This window comes from Thermobia domestica, chromosome 12 (genome assembly GCF_964235325.1).
Source record: "Thermobia domestica chromosome 12, izTheDome1.hap1.1, whole genome shotgun sequence".
NCBI classification, from domain to species: Eukaryota; Metazoa; Arthropoda; class Insecta; order Zygentoma; family Lepismatidae; genus Thermobia; species Thermobia domestica.
Genome location: NC_137465.1, coordinates 216,165,424 through 216,192,633, shown reverse-complemented (window position 1 = coordinate 216,192,633; position 27,210 = coordinate 216,165,424).

Here is a 27,210-nt window from a genome sequence, read left to right as displayed (position 1 = left end):
TGAACGTTCGACGGTGGTTCGGATTCTATGTTAAATAGGCGCACGTCTCATATGGCCTCGGTATCATATATTTATTTTATCGACTCCAACAAATATCTCTATAAGCGAGAAGTGGACTAAAGCCGCGTCAATAAACGTGAAATTTTGTTATTGAAATGTGCATGGTAGTGTGAAAGTGATTTAAGCAGGAAATAGTGAAAATGAAATGAAATCTTTAAGTTTTCGTCCCACGCTTATGCCAGTTAGGCAAAAGGGAACGGTGAAGATGAGAAATGAATGAAATGATGGAATGAAGAAAGCGGGAGAACCCTGAGAAAACCCACAAGCACGATGTTTGTCCACCACAAAGTCCACACGGCGCGAGCTGGGATCGAACCAGGGACCCCAAGCAACGGAGGTGAACGCTCTACCACTGGGCCACCAGGAAATAGTGAATAAAAGAACGAAAAGATAAATTGTACTTTGGAATTTAAAAAAATATGAACGGAAGAAGATAAATTACGAAACGAGAAACAGTCCGCCTTATGCAGAGTCGTTTTGACGTATGATTAGCGTCATACTAATAGCCTGACTACTGGAGGAAACATATGTTAGTCGAACTCTTTAGTATGGCACTGATCACTCGTCCAAATGACCCTGCATAAGGCCCAGTAAGTTTATAAAATATGTCATACGAAATAATTTGAGAATGAAGTTTCTCTAGTTGCATTACGTTCAGTAGAACATTATGGCACAAATGCGTGATGGAAATTTGACAATTAAATATGGTTGCTTTCATTAACAATTTCAATAGTCTCTCTTTTAATTAAGGAAAATACTTATTAGAAATTTAGAAGACCGGCATTAACGAATAACTCAATTATTCAAGAAAGTAAATGATATACATCAGGCCGGTAGCCAGCCGAAAAATGTAGGGGGCACCGGTAGAAGTTAGAGGGGCCCGATCCAACCATATTATAGTTCATTTGCAAGCCTAACGTGAAAATTTTAGGGGGGGGGGCGGCCCCCTAGACCTCCTTGGATATGGGCCGGATATACAGTAGTTTCAATTGTCATATTTTATAAATTTTGAAAATTTTATCATTAATGTAGTATATGAAATTTAAATGTAAAATGGATTTTTCTGAGTTTCAAAATGAGATTTTACATGGTTTCAGATTGAGATCACTGGTTCAATGATTCATAACTTGTATTCAACTAACTGCCAACAAGCTGACGCTATGAGTTTTTTTGTTTTTGTTTCTGGTTTAAATTTCCTTTGCAATCAGAGGCGGATCTAACCCGGGGCAGGGGGGGGGGCTTGGTCCTCCGCAGTCTTTTGAGTGACATAAATAACTGATGCTATTACTTATATTTTTGAAACTTTATAGTAAAGTCGTGATATACCTATTATAGTATCATTATATTATAGCATATATATATTTCTTGTTTCCCCTCCCCCAGTTTAACCTTCTAGATCCATCTCTGTTTGCAATATTCATAAGTGAACTTATCTATTGCTTGTTATTATTATATCCTTAATAAATTGTTCAATATACAAATTTGGGTATGAGGGATCGAGAATCTGCAACACAATAATTGTGTCCCGCTTTCTATTACCAAAAGGTGACAAAACTTGCACTCAGCGGGAATCGAACCCCGTCTCCAGCGCTAACTACGTAACCAAGAAGAGTTTTGTTAAATAAATGTTAAAATCAGAAACGAGTATGACAGTGTCAGTCAATGAAATACCATGTTATACAAAGCAGAATTCGCATTTGCGATTTTGTTTTACACTCGTTAGCCAGCGTTTGAGACTTAACTGAAGATTTTTCAGGTTATAAAAAAAATGATAAAGTAGTATATCAAGATTTTGCAAATGATACTACTCAAGAAATAGGAAAAATATACAGAGTTACGAATATTTTGACATAATCCCCCTTGTCGGTTGTTTTTGAGTAATCTCATACCAGATTCTCATAGCAGCTGAATGTTCTGGGTAAATATCAAAGCTTCCTCCCCGAGTCAGTAGCGAATTTAGAAGGTAAAAACTGGGAGGGGGGGGAGGAAAGTGGAGCCAGACTACAATAGGTATCATGAGTTTACAATTTTTCATAGGTCCTGCAGAAGTTTTCAACTTAACTCTCATAATTGATATTATGATTAGGTCGGACGCAGGCCCGTATCCAAGGGGGGTCTAGGGATGCCGGGTCTTCCTAAATTTTGGCTGTCCCCCTAAAATTTTCACGGTAGGCTAGCAAATGAACTATAACATGGTAATAAACTATATATAATATGGTTGGATCGGGCCCCCCTAACTTCAGCCGCCCCCCCTTACATTTTTGGGCTGGCTACCGGCCTGGTTGGACGTTGACATTGTGAACTTCAAGTATTGTTTACACATTGCATAACAGAAAAAAAATACTTCAACTGAAACTATATTTAATGTTTCAAAAAATTCCAATAAGGAAAACAGACAACGCTTACGATAAACTTTATAAAATATATAAATAATAGCTTCAACTATTTTTGTTCTTCAAAAACTGGGGGGTCTATGCCTCCGACCCCAAGCTATATCCGTCACTGACCCGAGTTAAAAAGCGTATGACGTTACAGAACACTTCCCTGTTGGGTATTGATTCAGAGAAATATACATAATGAATTGAAAGGCAATTGGACTCATTAAAACATTGAACATTATATGGAAGGAATATTGGCAATATTTTAAATTACGGTACTTGTGTTGATGTCCAACAGATGAGCCACCGATAGAACTGTGATCGATTTGGCTATTTGGGATTTTCCAAGCTTTAGAATTTTATTGAGTGACACATAATCAGTTGCTCATAAATGTTTTTTTTAAAAATCAATAATAGTAGTTTGAAGCCAGAGGCCCGGGTAGTTGTTCCGTTTACCCTATGTGAAGGGCGCCACTGAGCGTAATCGAACTTAAAAGGTTTTTAAAGATTTATTTGAGTGCTCTATTAAATTAGACTAATGACTAGTAACGTCTATTTTAAGCTTGCACGAATGATTTTCACACTACAATTTGAAAAATTATATGGTTTTAAATGTGTTTATTAATGTGTGTGTGTGTTTTTTAAATATTCTTATTGGTAAGGTTGCATGGACTTTCTCAACCGATGTGTCGCGCAGCCAATTGTCATGTTCCCAGATTTTCATAACGTGAAAGGATATAAGTTGAGACTTAGTACGAAATATTACTTTTACCACCAAGCCCTTAAGCTCTGTAAGGTAAAGTCGGGAGAGATTGCGCGTTAGGAGAGTTAGCGCGGGGACCAGATGGGAAAGAAATGAGGTGGCGAGTTGAAACTAACGAAGAATTGGCAACTTTTGCAATTAGAGTCATCAGTTAAATTCATGTATAGATAGAAGTTGTTCACTGAGAAATGTGTACCACGTTTTGCATGAATAGAGTTAAGTACTGGAAGATATGTACATTTTTCCAAACGTTCGGTATAGTTCATAGGAAGGTTATGGTATCAAGTAATCAAAGAAACGAAATAATAATAACTATAGTTCCCATATGTGGGATAAGTAACATATCGCTTGTGAAAGTCATACTACAAAGACTAATGAGAAAATACAGTTTTCTGTATATAAGCTTACCTCAGTCAAGTAGCTAGGGGATGACCAGGGAACTGACTCCCCTACAACCACCTTCAGTATCCTTGAAACTTTCAGTTGTTTGTTCTATTATAGCCCTTGTGCATGAGGGGGTGAACTCAAGTCAGCCTCCGGTGGCTCAGTGGTAGAGCGTTCACCTCCGGTGCTTGGGGTCCCTGGTTTATCCCAGCTTGCGCCGTGTGGACTTTGTGGTGAACAAACGCCGTGCTCGTGGGTTTTCTCGGGGTTCTCCCGTTTCCTCCCACTTTCTTCATTCCACCATTTCATTTCATTTTTTCAAGTCAGCCTCCCCGAAAATGATCTCTGTTGCCCCTGTCTTAGTGCTTTGGCTACGGATCTGAGGTAAAACTTTAGTTTCAATACTTTTTCATCAGTTAAGTAACTGTCTATTTCAAAGTTGTTTGTTATTTTGGTAGCACAGCTTATAATCAGGCTTGCATACTACCGATATTAACTAAGGTTTTGTGCAAAGATACAGATGCTCGCAGCCAGTTGTGTTGTATTTAGGTTGTTTCTCTAATATCACCATCGTGCGCGATCTCCCATACCTTTGTAGAGCTCTCTCATTGTTAAGCTCTCTCAAGCCTTTTGGCTGGGACACCCAGGTTCGAATTCCGATGGGAGTCATGTAGTTCAATCCCACGTTAAACTGTTGGTCCAGATCTCATATTGCTTCGTTATTGAAAAGGAAACTACATGGTACGAAAGTTGGTACACATTTCTTAGTGAACAGCTTCTATGCACACATGAACTTAACTTACTTCTCTATTTGCATCATTTAATTACTAAACGTGAGCTTTGCACTTCTCAATGAAATGAACTGCTGCTACTTTCACAAACACATTTGGATTTTGGGCTTATTTGGATGGAGCAGATTTGAGCATCATAAAATTGAAACATTATTAAACATTTACTGTACTTGATAGCATGTATTTTTTTCACGTGTTACTCTAGCCAATTGTTTTTAAGTTTGTCACAACGAAGCGAGTGAGGTTAGATTTGCATCGAAGTTGCACTATCCGAGTGTTATGTAATCTCACATGCTATTATCATGGGGTCAGAGGTGGAATAAAATGAGCCCTGCGTTGCTTCTAACCCCTTCGCTTGCTGAAGCTCGCTTTAGCTGTTTCATAACGTAAGTAAATCACATATATTATCAATAAAGTTGTGTTTGCAAAATAACGTCATTGTTTTTAAGGGTTATCAGAAATCTCTAGGTAAAAGGTGGGAAAAGCACAATTTATGCATTATATATTACGTATAAGAGCAAATGAGTATTATATTTTATTATAATTTAATGATAAAAGTGTTATTAAATTTCTTAATTTTTTTAAAAATAAAAATCTTTGTTTGGGTCAGGTTTGAACCCACACCAAAAGTGATTTCAATTACTAGTCCGCTCAGCTACGAGAACCGACATCTGGCGTTCGATATGTGCTATATGTATGCTACGTGGCGAGAAACGGATAACCTCGAACCAATCAGAACTGTGTATTTAGCTCCTATGGCTAGAATCGGACGTGATTACAATATATGCTAGTTGATGTTTATTTATGTATTGTATATGTAGTAAAATACATTGTTATTTATGAATTGTATATGCAGTAAAATACGTTATTGTTTATTTATGTATTCATGTATGCTACTTGATAATATAATTATGGCATATATGATATGATAATATAATATATTACCTCCTGGTACAGAACTGGACGAGATTTTTCTTCTATAACACACAATAAGACGAAAGTAGAGACATCCTAGGAGGCTGACAACCACCTTGAATATGTTCATGAAGAATGTTTTGAATCCAGTTTGGATAAATATAAATTATTGGAAGTCATGGCTAATACCGGTAACTTTGGGAGTGGTAGCAACATTATCTACAGATTTTACTTTGTTGCTTAAAATCGTTAAAGACCCGAAAGATATTGTTGTCAAGCTGTCCGATGTTTATTTTGGAACAAATATGATGGCCACAGATAATCTATGTATTCTTAGATGTGCTTATAAGGAAGAAATAATGTCCGTATTCTTTTTAAAAAATTATAGCATCCTTAATATTTTATGATTACCCTTTTTATATCAAAAGAGAGTTTTACATCAAAAGACGAATACATTCATTGAAAGTGTTTATTTTTTTTTAATATTTACTACAGAATAGGATTGTGTTTTTATGTTCAAGGATAAAAAGAAACCTGCTGGGTATTTATTTTTTGTTTTTTTTCTTTTCTTTTCTTTTCTTTTCTTTTTTTTGTGTGATTAAGGCCAGTACGATGAGGAGGCGGCGTTGAAGTAGTAAGGAAGTTTTCTCAAGCTATTTTTTTTTTGTTTTTCTTCAAAAATAAGGAACACGAAATATGATTGACAGAGTGACCTTTTCATATTTTTCTTTCATTTTGCGTGATTTCATAACCTAGGAAGAGAACGAACTCTGCTTTGGTAAAGAGAAGTGAAACCTAAATTCGAAGTAATATTAAAAAACGACAGAGAGAGAGAGAGAGAGAGAGAGAGAGAGAGAGGAGGGGGTAAAGAAAAAATCATTAGAGTTTGAAATATCTTCTAAATTTGCTTGAATACTGTTATTCTACTTTTCGAACTACGTATAACTTACCTCCATGAAGTTGTCTTCCCATAGGAGCACTAATGGTCTCTTATAGTGCAACTGTTAGTGCTTCTGAGAACACCAACTAGAAGCAAAAAACTTTGGGGGGCAACTTCACATTAGCCCCCCAAGAAGCACTAACGATGAAAACTATTGCAATCGATAGTGCATCGTTAGTGCTTCTAGAAAACACTAATAGTTTAGTTAGTGTTTTACTATTAGCGTAGACATGGCCAATTATATGTCAGGAAACTACCATAACAAATACGAGGGCTGACTGAAAAGTTTTGAGCCTAACATAGAAAATGAGAATCTAGAATAGAATAAATATTTGATATTAATGTGTATAAAGCTTTTGGTTTTAAGTAATTTCTTTTTTCTTTTACAGGCTCTTAAAATGAGTGAGATGGCAAAGTTGGGAAAATGGAAAAGAATCTAGTACAGGTCAGTCATCAAGTATCTGCAATTAAAAGGAATGTCGGGGATCCACCAGAATATGATCAATACCGTAGATGAATCTGCCCCTTCATATGCCACCATCAAAAGATGGCTGCAGGAATTCAGGCGTGGTAGATAGAGTGTTGAAGATGAGCCGATATCTGGGAGACCATCAAGTGCTACTACCACGCAAAACATTGGCCTGGTACTTGATATGATCATGGAAGATCGCCGATTGTCAACCCGGCAGATAGCAAACAGCCTGGGCATATCACAGGAGTGAGAAGATCATATTTTGAAGAATGAGCTTGGTTTATAAAAAATTTCTTCTCGATGGGTCCCACGTTTTCTGACTTTCGAACAAAAACATATTCAGTACCTTCTATTATAGTACAGTAAATAAAGATCTGAACCCGGAAAAAATTCATACAAGCAAGAAATTTTGCAAGAAGTTTCCTTATGATGTCCTAATCAATATACTAAAAGTCCCCGAAAATTCATGCTGTGCTCTGGCCGCCATCTTGGAAAATGGCGGATTTTCCTAATATTTACAAAATACGCCATAACGTCCTTGCTAATTGACGCATTGTTATGAAACTTCCACTAAATTAAAGAGGAATACATAGGAAATCTGAAAATAGTAGTATTATTGGTATATTGTGTTTCAATAAGTGAAAAATAATTAAATAATTAAGGTTTTGAAACGTACAAAAACATATTTTGAGAAATAGCTCTAAAAGTGTACAAGATACTCGGCTTCAGTACATAAAACAAAAGGAAGATGCAAACTTGTTCTTTCATTTAGCGCAATTTTGGTTACATTATGACAAACCGTAACGAAGATATGATTATTTTTCTAAACATAAATGAATATTGTTTTACGGGTTGCATAACTACGTGCATAAACTTGAATTCTTAAAATATTTAATGACGTCCTTATAATGAAAATGTATCAATGAAAGTTTCACTAATCCCATCAGAAATACTCAGGGAAATTTAAATATAATCTTCAATACTTCTTATATTACCTAAAATTATAGTTTCACCATTTTAAAACATGTTGTATAATACATCGAAAAAGGTATTAAATTTATTTCATAAAATGGTCACCATGAGATACAATGCGTTCCTTAAATTACCTTGGAAATTTCACAGCATTGCTTTTGTTATTTTTGATTTGTATTGAATCTATATATTAAGATGTGGTTCTATTTTCATGTACTATATCGTCTTAGACAGTTGTGAGAAAATTGCTTATTATGTTTATTCTTCTCTTTACAGGCTGGAAAATGAATAAAATATCATTGAACATTCTATACGATACAGTGAAAATACCTTCTGTGCTTGCCTTAGTATTATTATATTGTAGTAAGAAGCCTCAAGATGGACGAGAAAAATATTTGTATTTTATGTGGTGAGTGCCTTCATAAGGATGTAACTGTAAAAGTAGGATTGAAAGGAATTCACACGTTAGTTGACGCTAGTAAGAAAAGAGAAGATAAGAAATATGAAATGATGTAAAACTTAGACATACTTGTAGTTCATGTTCATTGTAGGAAAGAGTATACAAGATCAAGCAGTATTGTTTCAGTCAAACGTAAAAGAGAAGAAGACTTATCAGATACTTCTGAAATATTTCTTCGTTCAAGTGTGCCTAAATTTGATTACAAAGTTAATTGTTTGTTTTGTGCGGAAGAGTGCAAATTTCCTAACACAAAATTACCAAAGAATCGCCGAAGAAGGATAAGTGGAGTTGAAACTATGGATATTAAAGATACTATATTACAAATATGTTCCCTTCGCAACAATTCATTGGCTAAGGAAGTCGCGATTCGTATAGCAGATGCAATTGACTTAGTAGCTGCGGAAGCGCGTTATCATCACGATTGTTACATTGACTTCAGAGATGTGCCAGAGAGAGAAGACCAAGGGAGGCCATCCAATGTTTTGGGACAGACATTTGAAGAATTGATTAATTATCTTGATGAAAATGATGAATGCCAGTACACATTAGCAGAGTTAATGGACATTGCAAAGAATATAACTGGAGTTACCGAAGAAATGTGTGACAAGAAAACTTTGAAGAAGTATTTGAAAGATCATTATAAATCAGGACTTGTATGTACTGAGATACCAGGAAAACCTTCTATTTTTAGCTTCTTAGGTACTTCTCACAAAATCATATCTGATCAGTGGTATGCAGAGAGACGGAAAGCAGAAGAAAGTGAAAGGATGAGAATAGTAGAAACAGCTGCTCTTACAATAAGGGAAGATATTCGACGAAAAGTTTATGATACTAAAAATTATCCAACTATCGACGAAATGGAAGAGGGTGGTATAGATCTTGTACCTGAAACACTGCGGGTTTTTACGCATAGTATTGTTTCAGGAGGGACTAAAAGCAAAATTAAAGATCATACTAACGTACTCAGAAAAGAAAAAGTTATCAATCATGCAATCATTAGTGCTTGCAGACCAAAATCATTTACATCTCCTATTCAACTCGGACTGTCTGTTTATCTTCACCATAAATATGGCTCTAGGCGCTTGGTAGATTTACTTAATCGACTTGGTATTTGCTCATCATACTCTGAAGCCAACACGTACATAATTTGCGCAGCAAATAACATAAATAGACTTACAATAGATGAAGATGGATTTATACAGTTTATTTTCGATAACGCAGATGTAAACGTTTGCACTTTGAATGGTTTTGACACTTTTCATGCGCTTGGAGGTATAGAATGTGTAACACCTGCTTTATCTGTTAATATATGTGGAAAAGTTTTACGAGATTGTAATCAGAAACTTGACAGTGGAAGTTTTAAAATCGACATTACTAAATTCAAACGAACCTCCTCAAATGGCACAAAATTGGTCAAAACCTTTGCAGTGAATAATGAGCAGGTATCAGTAATGCGAAAAGCATTTAAGGTTGATGTAATATGGTTGGCTGAATTTCCTGCTTGTCATAGTCCTCAACCAAGCTGGAATGGATATATGCAAAGTACCTCACGTCCTACAGGAACTTTCAGCGTAAGTAAAATTGTTCCAATACCATTCATTAATTTGGACCCTAATAATTTGGACACCTTGTATTCAGCTTTGAATTTTGCTGCACGACAATGCATTCAAAGAAAACAAATTTGTATCGTTACCGTATCGTTTGACCAACCACTCTATATGAAATCATCTCAAATATTAGAGGGAGAAGAGTGCACGAGTTACTTGTCGTCTGTCTTACTAAGACTAGGAGGGTTTCATCCCCTCATGTCTTTTCTGGGAGCTATAGGATATGTCATGAAGGGCAGTGGATTGGAAAGTTTGTGGGAGACCATATATGCGAAAAATACAGTTGTCCATATGCTATATGGCCATGCTTTCTCTCGAGCTGTACGTGCTCATACTTTAACGGCAACAGCTCTCCTATCTGTTCTCATTAATGAGAGTGAAGATCTTAAAGAAGATGTCTTAGAACTTGCAAGGTTATTCCAAAGACTGTTTGCAAAGGAACTATCACATGATGAAGCAGTTTCCACAGATTTCTTGAATCAATTTGTTCGAAATTTTGAACTTGTATGCGAGCGAATGAGAGCCGAGAGTCGAACGACCTCCCTTTGGTTGCAGTATTTTGAACAAGTCACTTTGATATATCATTTCATTTGAGCAGAAAGAACAGGAAATTGGCCTCCTCATGTGGCAAAAGTTATGAAAATGATACCATACTTCCATGCGGCAGGACACAACTTATACGCAAAATCAGCACATTTGTACGCACAGGAAATGCTTGAATTGGAATCTCGTCTCTCTCCTGAAGATTACCGAAAGTTCACCATGGAATGATACCTTACAATCAGAAGAAATAACTGTTATTGGTCAGGAACGTGCAGCGATATGATTATAGAACAATCGTTAATGAAGAACCTTAAATCAAATGGCGGCCTAACACGTGGACGTGGCATTACTGAGAATACTTTCATGAAGTGGATACTGTGTGCACCAACATGTAACGAAGTTGCTCATGCTGTTGAGAGTTTAGCTGGAATTATTCCTTTCTCAACAGATCATGTAGAACTTAGAGAGAGCCGAAAGAGCAAGGATGCGTCTGATACAAGTATTTTAATACAGTGGCTAACACAACACAATCCCTTTAAGCAGAAATCAGGGGCCCTTATTTGTCTGTCAAGCGGACTTGTCGGAGGATTTGATGTAACTTGTGATGAGGCACTGACGAAGGGAAGAGCATCAATGGAAGCATTTGAAGGCAAGGATGTATTTAGTGCTTCCTTACGGAGAAAAGACAGAGTAATACCTCTAGCTGCAGTTAGCTGAGGAGTAAAAATTAAGAATACTACTGTAGTCATCCATCAGCAGCAAATCTTTAATCGTATCGTTTGCTCCGTAAAAACTGAAAGTGAGCTCAAACATTGCTTCAAATTTGAATTAGCACCGAAATCTCAGTCATTATTCGACGACGTATCAATGCGAAAAACGAAGAAATCATCAATCATTCAAATGTTTAAAGCAGACAAACTAATGCATGAAACGTTACCATCGATTTGCAAGTTTGTTATAGATGGTGGACATATTTTGCATTCACGTCAATGGCCCAGGCCTTCAACTTATGGAGCCATTGTAAGTATGTATGTGTCATATATCATTTCTCACTATGGTACAACCTGCACCGTAGTTTTTGACGGTTACCCAGACAATTCTACCACTAAAACACAAGAACAGAAGCGACGAGCAAGTAGAAGGACATCAGCTGATATTCTAGTGCAGGACCACATGATTACTACTACTACTCAAGAGGAGCTTCTTGCAAATGAAAACAACAAACGATGTTTCATAAATCTTCTCAAAACCAGATTAGAGGAAAACAAAGTATCAGTTGAAGAAGCCGAAGCTGACGCAGACGTTCTCATTGTATCAGTCGCACTACGAGAAGCTGCTATGGGAAGTGAAGTTGTTGTTGTAGGTTGGGATAGTGATTTGTTAGTTTTACTGACTGCTTTATCTACACCTGAAAATAAAATTTGGTTCCTAAAGCCTGGTGCAAAACATGCGAACAAAAAGGAAACTGTAGTTTTTAACATCTCGAAGCAAAAATTTGCTTTCAAAGACGTTTGCGATGTTTCATTATTTGCTCATGCAATGAGTGGTTGTGATACTACTTCGGCGCTTTTTCGGAAAGGGAAGGTAAAAGTTTTGCGTTTATTGGAACAGAACGAAACCCTTCGAAAAGAAATGAGAGTGTTTAACTGCAAAGACTCAAGCAAAGAAGAAATATCAAATACTGGAGAAAAATTCCTTCTTGCATTATATGGAGCTCGCCGTTGCACGTCATTAGATGAATATAGGTATTTCTACTATAATCGTATCGTTGGAAAACAACAGCTACATTCTAAGTTGGAATTAGGAGTATTACCACCAACAGGTGCTGCTGCCGCTCAGCATTCTTTCAGAGTCTATTTGCAAATACAACAATGGCTAGGAAATGCATTAGATCCTACCGAATGGGGATGGAGTTATATTGATGGTTCACTGAATCCCGTTACCACAACTCTGGAACCAGCAGCAGCTACTCTTTTGAAACTTATTTCATGTTCATGCAAGTTGTCTTGCCGAAAAAAATGAGAATGTGCTAGAAAAGGTCTTCATTGTTCAGCAATGTGTAGTAACTGCCAAGGAATGTCGTGTGAAAACTGTCATGATGTCAACAAATTGTATGAGGATGAAGGCGAGGTATTTTGATTGTGCTGGTGACGTGAAGATCTCAAATCTTAATATCTTTTCATGTACTACTTATTTTTTATACTCCAATATTTTGCAGATGAGGAAAGGTACGTAATGGTATAGTCTCTACCCAGAGATATTTTATCCTCTATACTAAATTAATTACGGATTTCGAACTATTATACAAGATATGGTTAATATTGAGAAATTGACATTATTTACATAAGACAAAAAGGACAAATAAGAATGAAGTTTAAATGTTAGTTTTTTGTGTGTAACTCTAATGGGATTGGATAAGTTTTTCCTTTTAAAAGAAATCAATTATACTAAAGTTTAACAAATCGTTTTGTATGGTGTTATGGAACCCGTAAAGCAATATTCATTTATGTTTAGAAAAATAATAATATCTTCCTTACGGTTTGTCATAATGTAACCAAAATTGCGCTAAATGAAAGAACAAGTTTGCATCTTCCTTTTGTTTTATGTACTGAAGCCGAGTATCTTGCACACTTTTAGAGCTATTTCTCAAAATATGTTTTTGTGCATTTCAAAATCTTAATTATTTTTCACTTACTAAAACAAAATATATCAATAATACTACTATTTTCAAATTTCTTATCTATTCCTCTTTAATTTAGTGGAAGTTTCATGACAATACGTCAATTAGCAAGGAAATTACCGCATATTTTGTAAGTATTAGGAAAATCCGCCATTTTCCAAGATGGTGGCCACAGCACAGCATGAATTTTCGGGTACTTTTAGTATATTGATTAGGACATCATAAGGAAACTATCGGCAAAGTTTCTTGCTTGTATGAATTTTTTCCGGGTTCGACCAAATTTTGACCTTCATTTACTGTACTATTAGTGGACAATTTGTAACTGTTAGAACGTGATATGGACGATTTTCTCTGTGGATTCATCACTATGGGCGAGTGTTGGGTATATCATTACCGGCCAGAAACAAAACAACAATCCAAACAATGGAAGCACCCCTCCTCCTCTACCCCAAAGAAGGCAAAGGTATTGACTGGCAAAGTGATGGCGTCTGACTGGCAAAGTGATGGCGTCTGTTTTTTGGGGGGAGGGGAGATTCCTAAGGTGTGATATTCATTGATTACCTGCAAAGGGGTCATACCATCACAGGACAATACTGTAGTGACCTTTTGAAAACACTTCGAGTGCAAATTCAAGAAAAAAGGCCACAAGTTATGTACAGAGGCGTTTTCTACCATCATGACAATGCTCCCGGCCACACATCAGCAGTTGCGATGGCTACTATTCACGAATGCGGCTTTGAGTTCGTCCACCCTATTCTTCAGATCTGCCCCCTCAGACTTCCACTTGTTCCCTAATCTTAAAAAAATGCTCTTGCAAGATGACGTTGTGCAAGCGATAATGACGTCATGACAGCTGTGGAAGAGTTTCCGTCGTCACAACCTAATGATTTTTTTTTCTACTGAGATAAGAGCACTGCAGCACCGTTGGAGCAAGTGTGTTGCGGTCCAAGGGGATTATGTTGAAAAAGAAAGGTATTACAATATCTGTACTTCTTATAGTTTCCTCAAGTCTCAAAACTTTTCAGTCATTCCTGATACATGGAGAATTTTTCATTGCGTCAAATTCCCGTCAAATTCAAAACCATTAATGATCTCTTTTAGTGCAATCGTTAGTGCTTCTTAGTGCACGAACTCACATTAGTGCTTCAATAGTTTGGACACAAGAAGCAAAAAAAAAAAAAAAAAAAATAGCTCCCTAAGAAAGCACTAACGATGAAACTTAGTGCATCATTAGTGCTTCTAGAAAACACTAATAGTTTCATTTGTGCTTCACTATTAGTATAGATATTGCCAATTATATGTCAATATCTAGTTTTTTTTTACTATCAACACTATTATTTTTTCAGAAGCACTAACGATGCACTATCGATTGCACTAGGTTTCATCGTTAGTGCTTTCTGGGGTGGCTAACGTGAAGTTGCCCCCCAAAGTTTTTTGCTTCTAGCGTCCAAACTATTGAAGCACTAATGTTGTGAATTCGTGTTCTAAGAAGAGCTAACGAAGTGTTAATGGTTGCATAGAAGAGCTCACTAGTGCTCCTATGGAGTGCGGCAACTTTTCGGAGATGTATAACTTTGAAGTCCCACAATAATGTTGGTGTTTAACGGGAAAAAAATCCGAAGATAAGACATTTAACAATCAACACATCTTATTCAACTGAACAAAAAATGATTTATTTTGTTACAGTTAAATTTATACTCATGTTGAATTATTTATATGAATTGTTCATGTTGAAGGAGATCTATAATTTATATGGAAAAGGATTTCTTGCCCAAACTGTTCCGCATTAAGGGAAAGGTAACTGACCCTTTCATAGGTAGTGGATTACTTGGTTTCAAGACTGCCGCTGCAACTTGCAGTTATTGTGCATCATATAAGTAGTTTAAAGTATACACTTAATGTTGCGATTACATATGTTGAGAATATTCATTACAGTAACTTATCCGTAACCTTGGACCTGGGTTTGAACCGTTTCTCTTACGTTTAAATCTGCCGTGTTACCGACTGAGCTAGAGCAGACCCAATTTATCCTTATAGTACCGGTATATTTTACTTTATCACAGTACAACCCTTTATGACAGTGTTCATAAAAGATTTAAACTAAAAGAAAATCAAACAAGAGGTATCGAGACTCCCCTGAAAACATATAACACGTCCCTGCCATTGACATTAAGTTTGTTCATATCTATTTTTTTTAAAAGAACAGTTATTTCATTGGCAATATGTTCTGACGGTGTTCGTTATCTTCAAAGAACTTCTTTCGTTGAATTTTTACTATATTTCTGTTATTTTTAACAAACTAACAAGTCAACATGTATGCTTAAGTCTGCATGACCTTTTTTTCCGACTTTTGAATTGCCATATTCAGAAGTTGAAGAGAATACTGGTACCTAATCCTGTGAAAAAAAAACTGACCGTAATATTCCTTTTCTTTCTTATTCGCTGGAATCCGGGACATTTATGTATCCCGAGAAATGTTTTCGGGACGCCGGGACTCAGATCTCGATTCCGTGACGGTCCCGGATTTTCCGGGAGTAATGGCAACCCTAGGTTTGTTCTATGTGTTTTCTACTAATTCTTGTTCTAAACAACCAATGATTTTTTCTTTTTGCAAAAATGTAACTTAAAATCCGAAATTACAAATTTGATTGTCCATAACACGGTAATCAAAGATCTGCGCAGGAAATTACTTTATATGCTAATCCTTAGCAGGTAAGTGAAGGTTATTCTCCATGCCAAGTTTGGTCAAGAGCAAATGACGTTTGTAGCTCTCGTATGATCAGTGTTCTTGTCATTGCTCTTAGAAAATCAAAATGTTCAATATCATATTTCTCTTCTCGACAAACAGTAAACACAAGTCGTAACATAAAATAAAATGAACCACTATATGAATATTGGAAGGAAACTAATCTATCTTACATCTTTCGGTGGCCATAAGTTAATTTAAATAAAAGCTGTTATTCTTCCGCGATATAATAATTATAGTAGCATCTATGGCTTTCATTCATTTAGTTCATCTTTTCCATGAATGCATCGGTCAACAGACTGATAGTTTTAATTTCACTCGAAGCAATATACAACAAACAGTTGTCTGAAATAATTACTTTAAGCACTTTCTCTACCAAGTACATTCCGTCATCTCTACTTTAATATTTGAAATACTTCATGTTGGCCTTATCAATATGTATAAAGTTACATATAGCTATGTAATGCACCGTGTTTTTGCACATAATGGCACTAGACACTGTTTTGGGGGCTCTACAACTACGGTAATGTCAGAGGGAGCGAGAAAGAGATAAAGAAAAGAAGGAAAGAATACAGAAATATAATGACCAAAGAGAATAAGATTTATTTAAAAATCTTGTTTTGACCGGCGGCATATCATATTAGTTAAAAGATACCTGATAGTTCTTTTCAATATACATATAAAATTTAACAAGGTACACATGAAATTAAAAAAAAAAAACTACATTTATGCTAGATCCATGAATAAAAATGTAACAGCTGTGTAGTTTTAGATTTCCAAGCGATGCGGTGTATGAACCTGAAGTGTCTTCAGAGCCAGAGACGCCGATAGTTAGAGAGAGGAGGACCTGAGCCCCCTAAATTTGCTTCGACCCTCGTATTTATATTAAAATCCTTAATGGAGTCTTGTTGTTGGGTTTTGACAACTAAATGCATGAAACTGAACGCCTCGCCTCTTAACTTAGGCTTACAAGAGGGAGTTACCGTGGTTAAGTATATTTCAACTTTTATGGGGTTTAAAATGTAGATTTCGATTAGCTTTGTCCAATGGCACAACTTTTGATTTCTGAAATCGATCGCTTCAAGGTCAAATTACGGGTCAAAAATAAAAAAGTGAATTTTCGGGAAAATGGAATATCAGTTTTTCGTGTACGTGTGGTGAAACCCAGGTTCGATTTCCGGCGGTATTTCATGTGTTTGGGATCCCATGATAAGTTGTAAGTACTGTCTGTAGAGTCAAGATATTCCTGTTGAAAGGGATGCTAAACAAAAAATCAAATCAAACCAAATCGAGACGAGACAAGAAAACTCCTGTTTCGTTGGCAACATTAATAGTGTCAGTGTAAGAAGAACATCGATTGGGTAGTCGATAGTTTTGCAACTACGTGTACACTGATAATGTTTGCTTATTCTATTCACTTTTTCTTATCCGTCCATCCTTTCAGTATTGTTGATTTGATTTAATTTTGAGTTTAGTATTACTTTCAGCAGGGAGGTTATATGAGAGGTGGACTACAGTTTAACGTGGGATCCGAATTACATGAGCTGCCGCCGGAAATAGAATCCAAATCTGCACACTAAAGTCGCGTAGGCCTGCTTACCGCTTAGCCACGAGAGAGCGGTTTCAGCATCGGAACCAACATATAGCGAGACGAGGTTTTTTCTTAGATATGTATTCAGCATCGGAATAACAGGTTCCAACATGTAGCGAGAATACGTTTTTACACTGTAAAAAATCGTTGTGTTATTTCAACGACATGCCTATGTGTTAACACGATTGTGTTAAAATATAACACAAACAGGGGGTTAGAACAACTCACTCTCCATTTGGAGTTATGTGTCAAATGCCGGTAGTTGAAATGACACACAGCCTGTGTGTTAAATTAACACAAGTGTAGAATCTTCGGTGTTGTTTTCTGCGTGATTACCAAATATGATGGGCATGTAATTATAAAGCTTATGAATTGAAGCTACAGACAAACGCAATAGAAAGAAATACTTAAACAAATCCAGGTATAAGCGAAATTTCAATATGCAAACCGCGCAATGTGTTTTCAATTGTTTTACATAATGTTTCTGAAGAAATATGTTAACAACAAGAAACAACACCGTATTGCTGTATCACTTCTACACTACACTAGAGCTCACCAGTCAACTTCGGGGACTGTCTTTCAAAAATGGCGGGAAACAAGTAGGAACTCGATTAAGAGGCAAACATACTATAAGGATATAGGTAAGAGTTTCCTATCATTCTTGAACAAGATGGTGAAGATTGTGTTTCGCACTATCAAGAAATACTTCACAATAAATGTTGGGGAGGACAACAAACATTTTTATGAATATTTTCTAACTGAAGTGTTCTGTAGTTTACTATTCTTATTTTAAAATTAGAATTTTCGGTAAGCGTAAGCATGCACAACACAATCTTTTCGAACACAGAAAAATGGTTACATCAATACCACACACGGTGTTATTTCAATACCGAAATAGATATCATAGTAACACAGAAGTAGGGTCGAACTAACACCAAAACGGTGTTAATCTGGTGGTATGACCTTGAATTTTAAAACAGGGAGTGTTGAATTAACACCAAAACAGTGTTACACGGCTTTGACCTTGAATGATGACGCAGATAGTGTGTTGAAATAATAAGAAATGATGTTGAAATAACACAGGGGTTGTGTTATATTGATACTTGACAAGGTGTAATATTAACACAAAATAATTAACACACTACACACTGTGTTACTTTCTTCGTGTTGCTGCAATACCGCCACAAGTAACACTCAACACTTTTCTCCACACTACTAACCCTGACATCATATCGAATCAACACCGAAAATACTAACACAGATCCGAATTTAATACCACTCAACACCAGCTGTCTGTTAAAGACGTAACACACCGCCTGTGTTAAACGTCAACACCGCGGGGTCTGTGTTGAACTAACACCGCATAGTCGTAGCAACGCTGGAACCACTGCTCTGTATTGAAATTGAGTTGAATTAACTAACACAACCATTTCTTACTGTGTAGGTATGAATTCAGCACCGGAATAACAGGGTCCAACATATAGCGAGAAGAGGTTTTAGATATGGATTTATATGATTATTAATATACATTCATTTAATGTGCTATTTTGCTTTATATTTCAAGGTACTTTTATATATAATAATTAAAAGGACTTTAAAGAACGTTATCGTTTGTACGATTGAGGAAACAAAATAATAAAAGTTGCTGAATTGCTGGATTCTCGTTACTACAATATTCCTAAAATATTAGTGTTGTTAATCGGTATAACGGAGTTGGAAGTTTCATACTTTATAATTTGCTGTTAAGTAATGCTTTTAAAAAAACGTGTAATTATAAATCGAATGCCATTCATGAAACGTTACATTATTAAAAGTAGTGGTTCTCAATCTAATATATATGGCGCCTTTTCGCCCCTCATTTTGTTAATAACTAGTGATCACAAATACTAGGGAAATCGTTAAAACGTTTGAATTCTTACATAATTGGAGGCAATTCCTTTCGTGAATTTTTGTTTTTACGAGTTTTTTTTATATCTTGTGTTATAAATGTTAAATATATGAATATTGAATTTCATGTTTTGCCTTTGCAAAAAGTATATAGAATTTTAGCCATTATTGTTGACTGTAAGTTTATTGAACATTTTGAGAGTACGAACTATTACTTATTGCCTTATTCAAAATATTAATAGGCTAACCCACGGTCACCAATATATTTAGCCACGTGGAAACTCATTTTCCTTTCCTCTCCTTTTACAAAGTTATAATTTGAAAGGGGGAAGAAAGTGATGTCTCTTCCCGTGGGGTCTTGAGTATCAGGATAAACTGATTTTACTTTTTTCTCCTTTTACAAAGTTATAATTTGAAAGGGGGAAGAAAGTGATGTCTCTTCCCGTGGGGTCTTGAGTATCAGGACAAATTCATTTTACTTTTTTCTCCTTTTACAAAGTTATAATTTGAAAGGGGGAAGAAAGTGATGTCTCTTCCCGTGGGGTCTTGAGTATCAGGATAAACTGATTTTACTTTTTTCTCCTTTTACAAAGTTATAATTTGAAAGGAGGAAGAAAGTGATGTCTCTTCCCGTGGGGTCTTGAGTATCAGGAACACCTTATATATGTTTCGTTATTCGAGTTTCAGTCTCCATGAAATACGTTTGTCTTTACAAAAGTTGGCAAGCTTCTACTGATTAAAATTACATCTCCTACTGGTTTTACAACTGACATATATTCAGTGCTGCCAACACCCTCTCAAGAGAAAAAGGCTAGATTATCTTCAGAAATAAGCATTTTAAAGGGAAAAAATAGCTAGATTTTGGACTGCTAACCTATAACTCAGATTGTAGATTTTAAACCCCCCTCTTTATTGTCTGTAGAACTATAAGTGAGTCACAGTAAAATTTGAAATGTTGAATTTTTATTTACGTTGCAATTAGTTAGGCGTTAGACATGATGCAACATCGTTGGATTATGGATTGATTATGTAGGCTGCCATTGTTTCAATTTTCAGTAATACTTTCGGCAGGTCATAGTCCTTACAACGCGGTGACTCAGTGGTAGAGCGTTCATCTCCAATGCTTGTGGTCCCAGGTTCGATCCCAGCTCGCGCTGTGTGAACTTTGTGGTGGACAAACACCATATTCGTGGGTTTTCTCGGGGTTCTCCCGTTTCCTCCCACTTTCTTCATTCCACCATTTCCTTCATTTCTCATCTTCACCGTCTCCTTTAGCCTAACCGGCGTAACCTTGGGACGTACAACTCAAAGATTTCATTTTTTTCTTCTTATTTCTTCGTAAAACCGCAATAATCGTTGTATTGAGTGTTGTCAACCTCATGTATTTAAAATTTACAGAAAATAAAATTCACATTTAATTTCCATTTCCAAGTGGTAAAACAAGATGGTGGGATAGTGCAAACTCTTTCAAATAGCGAACTAAAATTCATAATTAGATCTCCCATTTGTTTCCTTTTAAAAACTAAAACAACCTACGTGGCTTGAAGAACAGGTTATTAAATTTGTATTAGAAAATTCTAATTCTTGCAATGTAATTCAAAATTAAAATAATGTAAAAGTAGCAAACGGAGTCGTTACGGGAGTGTAAAATTCTTTCAAATTTGATAACTATTGTTGAGTAGCTGTAAATCTGTATGTGGAGTGGGGAGAGAAATAAAGAATTTTTTTTCAAAAAAGTTTGTTGCGTAATAAAACCTCTTTCTTAAGAAATCAATTAATATGAATGTATAAAATGACAGATAGAGTCATTTTTTTAAACTTTACACTTTATTTTCAAAGAAAAATGTATTTTGAGAATTTATTTAACAGCTAATAAAAAAAGCTAAAAATGGCAAAAAGTTTCATAAAATAAGCTATATGTAACGCCATATGCATTTCGTAGATTTGTAAGGTTAAATGCTGTCACAAATATGCTAGATTTAGGCAGTTGCTCATCCACACACCAAAGTCACAAACGAATAGCTGCTGAAATTTGAGATAAAGTTCATTGAAACTATCTGTTTTTAGAGATACCGCGCCAGCCTGTATTCTACGTAGTACACGTATGTATTGACAGCACGAGGTTTTTCATGTTTTTTTCTTTTTGGCTTCTCTGCTTTATCCCCACCCCTATCTAATGTTTAGTTAGCATAAACAAATTAATGTAGTTATCTGTAAGTGCCTTGTACACATATTAATATAATTCCTTTACAAACTACAACAAAATGGGCAATTATATTTCCTACCATCTAGCAAATACCGGATGAACGAAATATAAAAACATTTAAAACGCTAGTTAGTGCTTTATTGAAAAAAAAAAAAATCACCGCTAACAGATAGGCTCTCAACGAAGTATCTTGATAGGTTATGGTTAGGTTCCGATTTTGATCTTTTTTAACGCAGTTTATGAAACGTAATAAAAAATATGAACATGATTTCACGATATTGTAATGGTTTACTAGCTTGAGCGCAAAATATTTCAGAATGCCCTTCTGAAATATCGCAAATATCAATTCTGATTACTAATAACCGTTTTGTATGTGATTTTACTCAATGGTATACATGTCTGTAGCCAGCCCAAAATTTTAGGGGGGGGGGCGGTAGAAGTTAGGGGAGCCCGACCCAATCATATTATACTTCATCACCATATTATTATTCATTTGCAAGCCTACCGTGAAATTTTATGGGGGCCAGCCAAAGTTTAGGGGGGCCCGGCCCCCCTGCCCCCCGTGGATACGGGCCTGATGGTATACTATATCAAACTTAAAAATTTAGTTCCTGCAGAGTAAAATGGTGCCTTCCAAATTGAAATATCTTTATTGGTTTGCCAGACACGGGCTGAAATAGAAAACCAGCCGTGCATGGTATGGTGGTAATTTTTTTACCGCCATTTTGAGGGTGAAGCTCACATGCGATCAATGTTTCTTTCAGAAACAACGTTCCGGGGGGGCATAATTAGTATTTCGGGGGGCACTGCTGGTACTATTCTATTCATTATTATGTTATAGATGAATTATTTTTGTCTCCTCCGGGGGCACTCTCAGAGCTACAATAGGGAAGTGGCCCCTAAAAACATGCCTGGAAGAAACAACACTGCATGGGACTTTTTTTTTTTTTTTTTTTTTTTTAAGATTTCATCGTATTGGACACAAAGAGCAAATCCTGAAATTTTCAGCTTTTCAAGAATCATTTCAGTTCAAGCCCCTTTTTCGGTCTTTGTTTATTGAAATTTCTGCCTTTTGGCAGGTCATCGAATGAATGAATTCCTTTCTTTCTTTTTCTTTTTGTTTCAGGAATGGAATTATTTCTTTCACGTTTCTCGATCTTCAACTTCCTCTTTTAACTGCCAATACTTTCTTCTATTAATCCAAATCATCGATGACTTGTGTTCTTCTTCCTATTTCTCGCTTTCCTTCCATCTTTCCCTCTTTGGCGGTATGAAGAACTTTTTTTTTTTTTTTTTCACAAGATGTGTTCAATCCAATTCTCCTTATTACAAGGGATACTGGCTTAAAGCGTCCTAATATCTTCTAACCGTTTTAAAAATATCTTCGTTTGTCACTCTTTCTGTCCATTTTATCTTCTCCATCTTCCTCCAACACAACCTTTTGAGACTCTCTAAATATTTATATTTATTTTCTAACTTCCGTAATGTTCAAGTCACTGAACTGTACTGTACAATGCTCCATATATAGTACTTGACCAACTTCTGTTTTAGCCGAATATTAAGCCTGATAGTTAAGAGTGATCTTTTTTTTTTTTTTTTTTTTTTTTAATGCTTCTTTGGCTATGGCAATTCTTGACCTAATCTCTTCGGCGCAGTAAGCATCTATCTTCAAAATATTTGGATTTTCCCCCCCAAACTCAAACACGTGTTTGTTTCACTACATAAGAGTCAGTAAATGGATGAAAATTATTTAATAATCAGAAACAACAAATAAAACGATGAACTTAACTTAGCGCTTCTCATTATCTGGGCTGGGTTAGGGCAACTCCAAGATACGCAGTTATCTGGATCCAAGTCAGAGCTGTATGAGGGAACATGTATCTACCATGATCAGTTCAAACTCGATTCTTGAGTAACATAATTTTGATATCAAGTACCTTTAGTACCTATTTAAGCTTTTTTTACTATATTTCGATAATTATCCCTTACTTCTTCGTTTCTACTTCTTCTTTCCCTCCCTCTTTTATCTTCTTCTGTTTTAGCTACAGATTATCGAATATCCCTTTCCTGTAACATTTCCTCTTGTATTTCACTATCTGTAACATAATATATTTCCATCAGGAGACCTTTCTAACCCTCTTTCTTCCTTCTATTTCCCTTCTTCTTCTTCTTCTTTTACCTTCCTATTGACTTTAGTACATCTCTTTATCAGACTTGCTATATTTGAATTAAAACTGAATGGAAGTTGTGACTAGAAGTTGTCGCTATAGGCCCGGTCAATAAGTTTAGTAGGTTTCCTCTTCGGAAGTCTGATATTGAATAACTATTGAAGAAATACATGTAGAATAGTAGAGTAAATAGTAGGCTAAGTTTGTTTATCGAACTGACATATTTGAGTGTTAAGATGGCGACAACCTAGATTTTCCCCCCAATCGCGACGTTATACCCTGGAAAATATATATAAAACTTCCTGCAATTGATTTGCACCCACATAAATCTGGGAAAGTCGGCGCCGTGGAGTATCGTTATACATTAGAAACGGTAATAGATATCAAAAAGTCGTTTAATACAATCGATCAAGTGTGTTAAGAATACATTGCATTTCTATCCTGAACTTTACTTAAAAAAAAGGGGGGGGGCAATAGAAACCTATTTCAACTTCGATCTACACAGAGCAGAAAACTATAAAGAGATAGTGAGAGGTGTTTTTGGTTTGGAATCGTATTAGCGTTCTAAGAATATATACCATATAGTTTCGTAACTCTCTATTCAAACCGTGACTGACAGGAATGAAGCACTTCCGGTTTTCGCATTAATTACTATAAAGTACAAAGAGTAGTAAATAGAGTAAAGCAGTTTTCTTCACTTAATTTATTGTCCCAAGAATACATTACATGTCCCCAGGACGATCGACTGCGTCAATGTTTTGTTATGGGCGAAAAACTTTTGGATAGGGAGGATACATATAACACAGTCATACAAAGAAAAGTTCTTGTCCACCGGACCCCAGATATGGATTCGATGTATTTTGTTACACAGAATCCAAATTTTGAAACCCCAGGATGATTGACCCCAGGATATGGATTCGATGTATTTTGTTACACAGAATCCAAATTTTGAAACCCCAGGATGATTGACCCCAGGATATGGATTCGATGTATTTTGTTACACAGAATCCAAATTTTGAAACCCCAGGATGATTGACCCCAGATATGGATTCGATGTATTTTGTTACACAGAATCCAAATTTTGAAACCCCAGGATGATTGACCCCAGGATATGGATTCGATGTATTTTGTTACACAGAATCCAAATTTTGAAATCCCAGGATGATTGACCCCAGATATGGATTCGATGTATTTTGTTACACAGAATCCAAATTTTGAAACCCCAGGATGATTGACCCCAGGATATGGATTCGATGTATTTTGTTACACAGAATCCAAATTTTGAAACCCCAGGATGATTGACCCCAGGATATGGATTCGATGTATTTTGTTACACAGAATCCAAATTTTGAAACCCCAGGATGATTGACCCCAGGATATGGATTCGATGTATTTTGATACACAGAATCCAAATTTTGAAACCCCAGGATGATTGACCCCAGGATATGGATTCGATGTATTTTGTTACACAGAATCCAAATTTTGAAACCCCAGGATGATTGACCCCAGGATATGGATTCGATGTATTTTGTTACACAGAATCCAAATTTTGAAACCCCAGGATGATTGACCCCAGGATATGGATTCGATGTATTTTGTTACACAGAATCCAAATTTTGAAACCCCAGGATGATTGACCCCAGATATGGATTCGATGTATTTTGTTACACAGAATCCAAATTTTGAAACCCCAGGATGATTGACCCCAGGATATGGATTCGATGTATTTCGTTACACAGAATCCAAATTTTGAAACCCCAGGATGATTGACCCCAGGATATGGATTCGATGTATTTTGTTACACAGAATCCAAATTTTGAAACCCCAGGATGATTGACCCCAGGATATGGATTCGATGTATTTTGTTACACAGAATCCAAATTTTGAAATCCCAGGATGATTGACCCCAGGATATGGATTCGATGTATTTGTTACACAGAATCCAAATTTTGAAACCCCAGGATGATTGACCCCAGGATATGGATTCGATGTATTTTGTTACACAGAATCCAAATTTTGAAACCTCAGGATGATTGACCCCAGGATATGGATTCGATGTATTTTGTTACACAGAATCCAAATTTTGAAACCCCAGGATGATTGACCCCAGGATATGGATTCGATGTATTTTGTTACACAGAATCCAAATTTTGAAATCCCAGGATGATTGACCCCAGGATATGGATTCGATGTATTTTGTTACACAGAATCCAAATTTTGAAACCCCAGAATGATTGACCCCAGGATATGGATTCGATGTATTTTGTTACACAGAATCCAAATTTTGAAATCCCAGGATGATTGACCCCAGGATATGGATTCGATGTATTTCGTTACACAGAATCCAAATTTTGAAATCCCAGGATGATTGACCCCAGGATATGGATTCGATGTATTTTGTTACACAGAATCCAAATTTTGAAACCCCAGGATGATTGACCCCAGGATATGGATTCGATGTATTTTGTTACACAGAATCCAAATTTTGAAACCCCAGGATGATTGACCCCAGGATATGGATTCGATGTATTTTGTTACACAGAATCCAAATTTTGAAACCCCAGGATGATTGACCCCAGGATATGGATTCGATGTATTTTGTTACACAGAATCCAAATTTTGAAACCCCAGGATGATTGACCCCAGGATATGGATTCGATGTATTTTGTTACACAGAATCCAAATTTTGAAACCCCAGGATGATTGACCCCAGGATATGGATTCGATGTATTTCGTTACACAGAATCCAAATTTCGAAACCCCAAGTCGATCGACGGTGTAAATATTTTTTACGGGCGAAAATTTTTAGCCATTTTCCATAGGGAGAATACACGTAAGACAGCCATACAAAAAAAAAGTTCTGGGCAGTGGACCCCCGCATTATGCTGTAGGTCCATGTCTCATGTAGTCTCAGTGTTGAAAGAGGGAACAAAACTCCAAATCATGAACCCACTCAACTAGCTAAAAATTTATTTTCATCGATTCTCTCGGAAACTGCGCATGAGAATGTCATTTTGTTCTGCTCTACGAGTTTTATCGATTCCTGTATGTCTCATCTTGACAAAAAAATATCTTCCGTCATACACTAAAAAGTAAAATTTACTCGTAGTGTGTATATGTGTCACTGCTAGGAGAACATAAACACTAATAATTATAATGTCCTAGTTAACTGTATTTCTTTAACGTATTGTATTATACCACACGTGGTACTATTTATAAACATCAACATGTACTTGAATTTGTATACAAAAACACCACGTGCATTACTAATACATCAATTACTATAAAAAGCATACGACGCGAACCATCATCACCATTGGATCATGTGATGGAAGAAGAGCACCAGTGCCACCTCTACCTAGGAGGAGGTATAAAATTCTGACGATATTACAACCGATATCAGTTTCGGCTGGTCTACTCCCCTGCCTTAGCTTGCTTTGGAGCTCTGAGGGAACCTTAACCTAACCCAAACCTCTTGGAGAGCAGTGGAGGTCTGAGGCCTCCAGCCTGCTTAGCTTGCAATGAGCTCTGTTGGGACCTATCAGCACTGAGAAAATTCCGATATTCGGAAAGTGGTATACTATAAAATTACACGGAATGCATATGTTTACTACATAAATCAACACGGAGCATACGTTATCAATATG